Source organism: Neophocaena asiaeorientalis, unplaced genomic scaffold (genome assembly GCF_003031525.2).
Source record: "Neophocaena asiaeorientalis asiaeorientalis breed wild unplaced genomic scaffold, Neophocaena_asiaeorientalis_V1.1 scaffold739, whole genome shotgun sequence".
Lineage (NCBI taxonomy): Eukaryota > Metazoa > Chordata > Mammalia > Artiodactyla > Phocoenidae > Neophocaena > Neophocaena asiaeorientalis.
This window is the reverse complement of record NW_020172001.1, coordinates 80270-87787: the sequence shown is the minus strand read 5'-3', so window position 1 is coordinate 87787 and position 7518 is coordinate 80270. Positions and strand designations below refer to the sequence as shown.

Sequence of the window (7518 nt, the reverse complement as noted above, 5' to 3'; positions counted from 1 at the left end):
TTTTCCCTGGTTTGTTTGAGATACATTAAGGGCACCTTTGGAAAGGAGAGTTTGGTGGAGAGCTCACATTTACAGAGGGTGTTTGAGGAACTAGGATGGCTTCAATGTTAGTAGCATCTAACTTTGTGAATTTACCGTTTGGTGTCTGGACCTTTGCCTTGTAATCATACAAAAAAGAGATGATTCAGTGTGTCAGAGTTGATCTCGTAAATATGCAGATAGGATTTTTTAAAATTTATTCATTTATTTTATTTTTTTGGCTGCGTTGGGTCTTCATTGCTGCACATTTTTTCCAAGGGACCGAAAAGCTGCTGGAGGTTTGGTTCTCCAGGCAGCAACCTGACGCAAACCAAGGATCTGGCGATCTTGGCACCATCCCAAGATCCGAGTGGGACATACTTTTGAAGGATGTGCAATGCTCAATCATAAGTGTGACAAAAACTGACAAGCAGGAAGCGTATGTACTCAGTGAGAGTAGAATATTTGTCTCCAAGAGACGTTTCATGTTGAAGACATGTGGTACCACCCACTTCTGAAAGCACTGATTCCCCTGTTGAAACTTGCTAGGGATTACAGTGGGTTTGACTCAATTCAAAACTTCTTTTATTCTGGTAAGAATTTCATGAAGCATTCTCACCAAGGGTACCCACACCGGAATTTCCAGGAAGAAATAGAGTGTCTTAATGCAATTTTCCCAAATGGGACAGCATGTTGTATGGGACGTCTGAATTCTGATTGTTGGTACTTGTATACTTTGGATTTCCCAGAGAGTCGGGTAATCAATCAGCCAGATCAAACCCTGGAAATTTTGATGAGTGAGCTTGACCCAGCAGTTATGGACCAGTTCTACATGAAAGATGGTGTTACTGCAAAGGATGTCACTCGTGAGAGTGGAATTCATGACCTGATACCAAGTTCTGTCATTGATGCCACACTGTTCAATCCTTGTGGGTATTCAATGAATGGAATGAAATCCAATGGAACTTATTGGACTATTCACATCACTCCAGAACCATAATTTTCTTATGTTAGCTTTGAAACAAACTTAAGTCAGACCTCCTATGATGACCTGATCAGGAAAGTTGTGGAAGTCTTCAAGCCAGGAAAATTTGTGACCACCCTGTTTGTAAATCAGAGTTCTAAATGTCACACAGTGCTTTCTTTGCCCCAGAAGATTGAAGGTTTTAAACGTCTTGATTGCCAGAGTTCTATGTTGAATGATTACAATTTTGTTTTTACCAGTTTTGCTAAGAAGCAGCAACAACAGCAGAGTTGATTAAGAAAAATGAAAAAACACAAAAAGAGAACACACATAGAAGAAGGTGGTGGCTGCTTTTTAGATATTGATACCAAGGGCCATGCTTTCCATAACCACCACCTTGTAGTTGCAGAAAACCCTAGATGTAATTATAGTGTAATCATTTTGAATTTTATGCATTATTATATCAAGGAGTTAGATATCTTGCATGAATGCTGTCTTCTGTGTTTAGGTATCCTATGACACTCTTGCTGTGAAATTGAAGTGCATGTAGAAAAAACCTTTTACTATATGAAACTTTATAACACTTGTGAAAACAGTTCAGTTTGGTTTATGCACAGTATATTTCTCCAGGTATCGTCCAAAATTCCCCACAGACAAGGCTTTCGTCCTCATTAGGTGTTGGCCTTAGCCTAACCATCTGGGACTGTTATATTTAATTGCTACCAGGATTTTACATCCAGTTACCTCCACTTTCTAGAACATATTCTGTACTAATGTTACTGAAGCCAATTTCTACTTCATACAAATGTTTTTGCAGCACCAAAGTTCTTCTTCCACAAGTCGAGTCCTCTAAGAAAATGACTGCAGTTATCCATTTTGTGATTATCTCACTGCTTCCTATATTTGTATGACTTTAATTGATTCATTCCTCACCATGGTGTCTCCCCTCCCAACCATACCCCTTCCTTAAAGCAATACACTCTTACACTGTGGGTTTATACTAATCTTATACCCCAGAGGGGGAATGGGGGGATGGACCCTGGGATTAATTTTCTTTTAAGGTCAAGGGAATTTGGCATTTTTCATTACCATGATCTCTTTTGGAATAAGCTGGTGTTGATTAGCAAAGAAGATTGATACTAGGGAATATTGGCAGAACTGTATGGAAACCGTATGCCATTCTGTGCCCCCCATTAAATGAGATTAGCTTCTCATGAGTACCATGCCTTTATTAACTTGCTAAGTAGTAGTATAAAAGAATTATCACTAAATTTGTTAGCAAGTCGATTTAAGATGAAAGTTATATTGGATTCAACAAGTCAAGTCACCTCAGATGATTCACCTTAACTTTTACTTTCGTAGCCATTTCCACTAATTTCTATTAATGATATAAACTTTGGTTCAAAGCAGAATTGGAGTCTTGGCCATCTTGTGACTTAAAAATTTCTGTGACTTTGTGATACATGTGATAGTGTTCTGACGGTTCCTCTTACTGGTATTTCTTTCACCATGGAGTAACATCAAGTGATGAATGAGAACTGTTCAGGTTATTCAGACATACAGAGTGAAGCAGAATGCTATCCGTAAAACATAACATACAAAATTCCAAAATGGTCAATAGGAAATGACTAGAAATACAGGCTTAGAAGAGTTGGCATCTTTTAGCTGTATTTGCTAACATGGATATTTAAGCAGCTGAGAAAAGAGCAAAGTTGACTCAATTTTGTATTTCTTCTTGTCTTCTTCTTCTTGAATTTCTTCTTCTTCTTGAATCAAACAATTTTTGATTCTTTCTGGATTGATGCAGTGATGTTTTTGTTCCTTCTGTATTTATAAATGAAACTTTTGTTTTTAGTGTTTCTAAACATAAAATATACTTGGTTTGAAATCAAGTGGTTGAAACACTTCTAACTTTTATTTTAAACATGTTGTTGATTCAAAGCTTTATTGAAGAAGCTTTCAATCAATGGATGGGTCTGATTCTGTAATTAGCACACAGTTTTATTGCTAATGTTTTGATGCTACTATGAAGACCAGTGCTCAAAGTGGATTTTGTTCTTGAACAGTGTCCCAGTAGATCTGATGAACATTTATTGTCTTGAGGTCTGATGTTTTTTCACCCCTAACAGATTTAAGATTTCTATTTAATGTTGAAAAACTGTGCAAATTTGTATGGAACAAAGCCTAGAAAAATGAAAACTATAGATTGAATAGTAATATAAATTAATCCTACTGTATATGATAGAGGAGGGAAAATTTTGGTGCCATAATTTCTCTCTTTATGGTGTTGAACTTAAATCAGTTGAGATGTATTTCTGTACCACAATTTAAGCTTCAATAAGGGTTTGCTTAATTCAAAAAAACGAAAATCATACAAGAAAACTAAGGTATGATATAATTTTAGAGAGTTGTTTTGATATAAAATAAGAGCATCTATTTGATATGACATTAGAACCATTCTCTTCCGATTGGACTAGGAGTCATGACACTGAACTCAGAAAGAAGAAAATATACTGTTAGAAAACTATCTAACCTGGCACTGGACAATGTTACTCCAAGTTAAGAATGAAAATGTTATTAGTGATTCCCAATTTTAAAACTTAACCAGTGAAAGTACTGATGATTGTTGGATCAAGGAATGTTATTTGCCTCCCAACTTTATTCTTTTCTATTACTTACTAATTACTTACATATGAAATAGATGAAGGAGATTAAGAGGCACAAACCACCAGTTATAAAAGAAATGTCACAGGGATGTAATGTACAGCATAGGAAATATAGTCAATATTTTATAATAACTTTGTATGATGTGTAATCTATAGAAATAGTGAATCACTATGTTGTACACCTGAAATAAATACAATATTGTAAGTCAACTATACTTAATAAATAGAAAAATTAAATTAAATAAATAATTACTTACTAATAGAACCTGATTTGCTAGATAAATCAGGCTGGCTGCCCATCACAGAATACAATTATTTGAGTGTGGCCATGTGACAAAGTAGTAAGATGAAAGCAGGGATGATGTGATGAAACTTCAGGAAGTCTCCTTAAAAAAAAAAGGCCCACTCCTTTTTCTCCTTTTGGCTTTTTTTTTTGAAGTTCTTGCTTGCAATTCTTCTCTGACAGTTAGAGCTACATTACTTGCTTTAGGCCATGGTTGATTTTGAAGATGGCATCTGTGCACCAGAATGGTAGAGCAGAATAGAAGAGCCTGGGACCCTGGTGAGAGGATATCTGGCATTGAACACAGTAGTTGACCCTCCTTATCTTCAGGTTTCGCATGCACTGATTCAACCAACTGTGGATTGACAGTGTTCAAAAAAAAGTTCTAGAAATTTCCAAAAAGCAAAACTTTAATTTGAAGCATGCTGGCAATTATTTACATAGCATTTACATTCTATTTGGTATTATAAGTAATCTAGAGATGATTTAAAGTACAGTCATCCCTCTGTCTACAGGGAATTTGTTCCAGGACCTATCCTCAGATACTACAGTTCTTGCATGTTCAAGTCCCTTATATAACTTTTGGACATTCCCATGTAATCTTTAAATCACCTCTAGAGTAATTGTAATATATAATACAAAGTAAATGCTATGCAAATAGTTGCCGGTGCACAGCAAATTATAGTTTTGCTTTTTGGAAATTTCTGGAATTTTTTTTTTCAAATATTTTTCATCTGCAGTTGGTTGATTCTGCAGATGTGAAACCCATGGATCAGGAGGGCCAACTGTATACAGAAGAATGTGTGTGGGTTATATGCAATTTACTACATAATTTTTATAAGGGACTTGAGCATCTGCAGATTTTGGTACCCATGGAGGTCCTAAAACCAATCCCCTGCAGATACCGAGGGATAACCAACTGTACTGTCTACCTCCAGAGTTTTTTATAAAGAAAACCAAATCCACTTCTGTTTTCTTTAATCCAATATAGTGGGGTTTTCCCCCCTAAAATATGTGGCTGAAACGAATCTGTTAGATTTGTACTTAGATGACAAGAATATTTATTTATTATTTTCTGGTGTATCCGTGGGGAGGAAGGCGATCTCCGCGTCTTACTCTTCCGCCATCTTCAAGGTCCCCCCAAGAATATTTATTAATAATGATGACAATGTTGGTGATAGTAAGATGGGAGGATTAGAAAATGAAAGGATTTAGAAATTAGAGTAGGAGCCACTCTATTAGGCTTATCTTATAGACTGGAGAGTAAAGATTAGAAAAATAATAAACTAAGAAAGAAAGATTTAGCAATATTATTTAAAGTTACAAATGTTGGAGAGCATATGAAGAAATATGATTATTTAACTATAATACATTGAAATACACGAATGGGGAGAAATATACTATCAATAAGGTGACTTTTTTTGACTTTTATTGTAGGAAGCAAATGATATATGAAAAGATGTATAATTGAGATTTTTTTGCTTTTTTCTATCTGAAGGAAAAGCAAACCTCCAAGCATAAATAACTAGAATATTGAAATATATATTGAATAAACAATTAATAAATGCATTAATAACTGAAATAAGGGAAGATAGAACTATTTATTTCTAAGTAAGACCAAAAATAATAACCCTGAAAATATTTCTCTAGTCCTCAGGTTTCATCCTCATCAAATGTTAAACATACGTTTCTTTAAAATTTTGTATGTTGGCTGTTCACTATTATATGAAAAATATCAGAATATTTCTGAAAAATGTTTAAGCTTCATCAGGCATAGTCAATCATTATAGTTTCCATGATAGCACTATTTGATGACATACAAATGGTTTGCTCACTCACCTACTTACATGAACAGTTTTTTGGTCCAAATTTTTTTTGTGTACATGCAAATACAATAAGGACATATTTTGAAGAATTCAGTAAAACTCCCATTGAACTAGAAACACTGTCTTCTCTGTGTACTTGTGTTGAAATCTCATTCCAGGTTCTATTTCACAGAAATCTTTCAATTTGATTGTAGTCTTTAAATATTCATTATTTAATATAAATATTTAAGCATTTAATATAGGTAGCTGACCTCTGACTTACTGCTGATGCTGAAACAATCACTGGGCATTTTTCTTTGTCTTTTTTCCTTTGTAGTTTGCTGAAAGCTTTTCAATTTATAAACTATTTTTATGGCAAAATTCTTAGCAGTGCATGAGAGGCATGTAAAAATATATCAAATGTGAGCCTAACAGATGGGTAGAATACTAGACTTGTAAAGATGTAATGAATTGACGTTTACACTTTTCCAATATTAAATAAAATCCGTTGAGTGAGTAACAGTGTTTGCTCTTCTATTAGACTATAAAGACTCCCTGAGTTGCTTGTTGTTATTTTCGTTTTTTTGAATTAAGCAAACCCTTATTGAAGCTTAAATTGTGGTACAGAAATACATTTCAACTGATTTAAGTCCAACACCATTCTTAACTTGGAGTAACACTTGATCCTTGTATAAGGTCTGAAAACACTCACTATCCTGTGTGTAGTAAATATTTAATGAGTGAGGACCTTCAAGATGGCGGGGGAGTAAGATGTGAAGATCACCTTCCTCCCCACAAATACATCAAAAATACATCTACGTGTGGAACAACTCCTACAGAACACCTACTGAACACTGGCAGAAGACCTCAAACTTCCCAAAAGGCAAGAAACTCCCCACGTACCTGGGTAGGGCAAAAGAAAAAAGATAAAACAGAGACAAAAGAATAGGGACGGGACCTGTACCTCTGGGAGGGAGCTGTGAAGGAGGAAAGGTTTCCACACACTAGGAAGGCCCTTCGCAGGTGGAGACTGCAGGATGCAGAGGGGGGGAAGCTTTGGAGCCACGGAGGACAGCGCAGCAACAGGGGTGCGGAGGGCAAAGTGGAGAGATTCCCGCAGAGAGGATCGCTGCCGACCAGCACTCACCAGCCCGAGAGGCTTGTCTGCTCACCTGCAGAGGGGTCGGGGGGGTGGGGGCTGGGAGCTGAGGCTCCAGCTTTGGAGGTCGGATCCCAGGGAGAGGACAGAGATTGGCTGCGTGATCACAGCCTGAAGGGGGCTAGTGTGCCACAGCTAACTGGGAGGGAGTCCCAGAAAAAGTCTGGAACTGCCTAAGAGTCAAGAGACCATTGTTTCAGGGTACGCCAGGAGAGGAGATTCAGAACACCACCTAAATGAGCTTCAGAGACGGGCGCGAGTCATGGCTATCAGCATGGACACCAGGGATGGGCATGAAACACTAAGGCTGCTGCTGCAGCCACCAAGAAGCCTGTGTGCCAGCACAGGTCACTATCCACACCTCCCCTCCTGGGAGCCTGTGCAGTCTGCCACTGCCAGGGTCCCATGATCCAGGGACAACTTCACTGGGAGAACACACGGCGCATCTCAGGCTGTTGGAAAGTCATGCTGGCCTCTGCCACTGCAGCCTTGCCCTGCATTTCAAACCCCTCCCCCCCCGCAGCCTGAGTGAGCCAGGGCCCCCTAATCAGCCGCTCCTTTAACCCCCTCCTGTGTGGGCAAAAAACAGACACCCTCAGGTGACCTACATGCAGAGGCAGGGA

At 37.7% G+C, this 7518-nt stretch overlaps 1 pseudogene; it reads left to right on the top strand.

Moving 5' to 3' along the window:
• The first annotated feature begins 275 nt into the window (after positions 1-275).
• Positions 276-1276, top strand: LOC112402395 (S-adenosylmethionine decarboxylase proenzyme pseudogene; annotated as a pseudogene).
• Positions 1277-7518: the final 6242 nt, after the last annotated feature.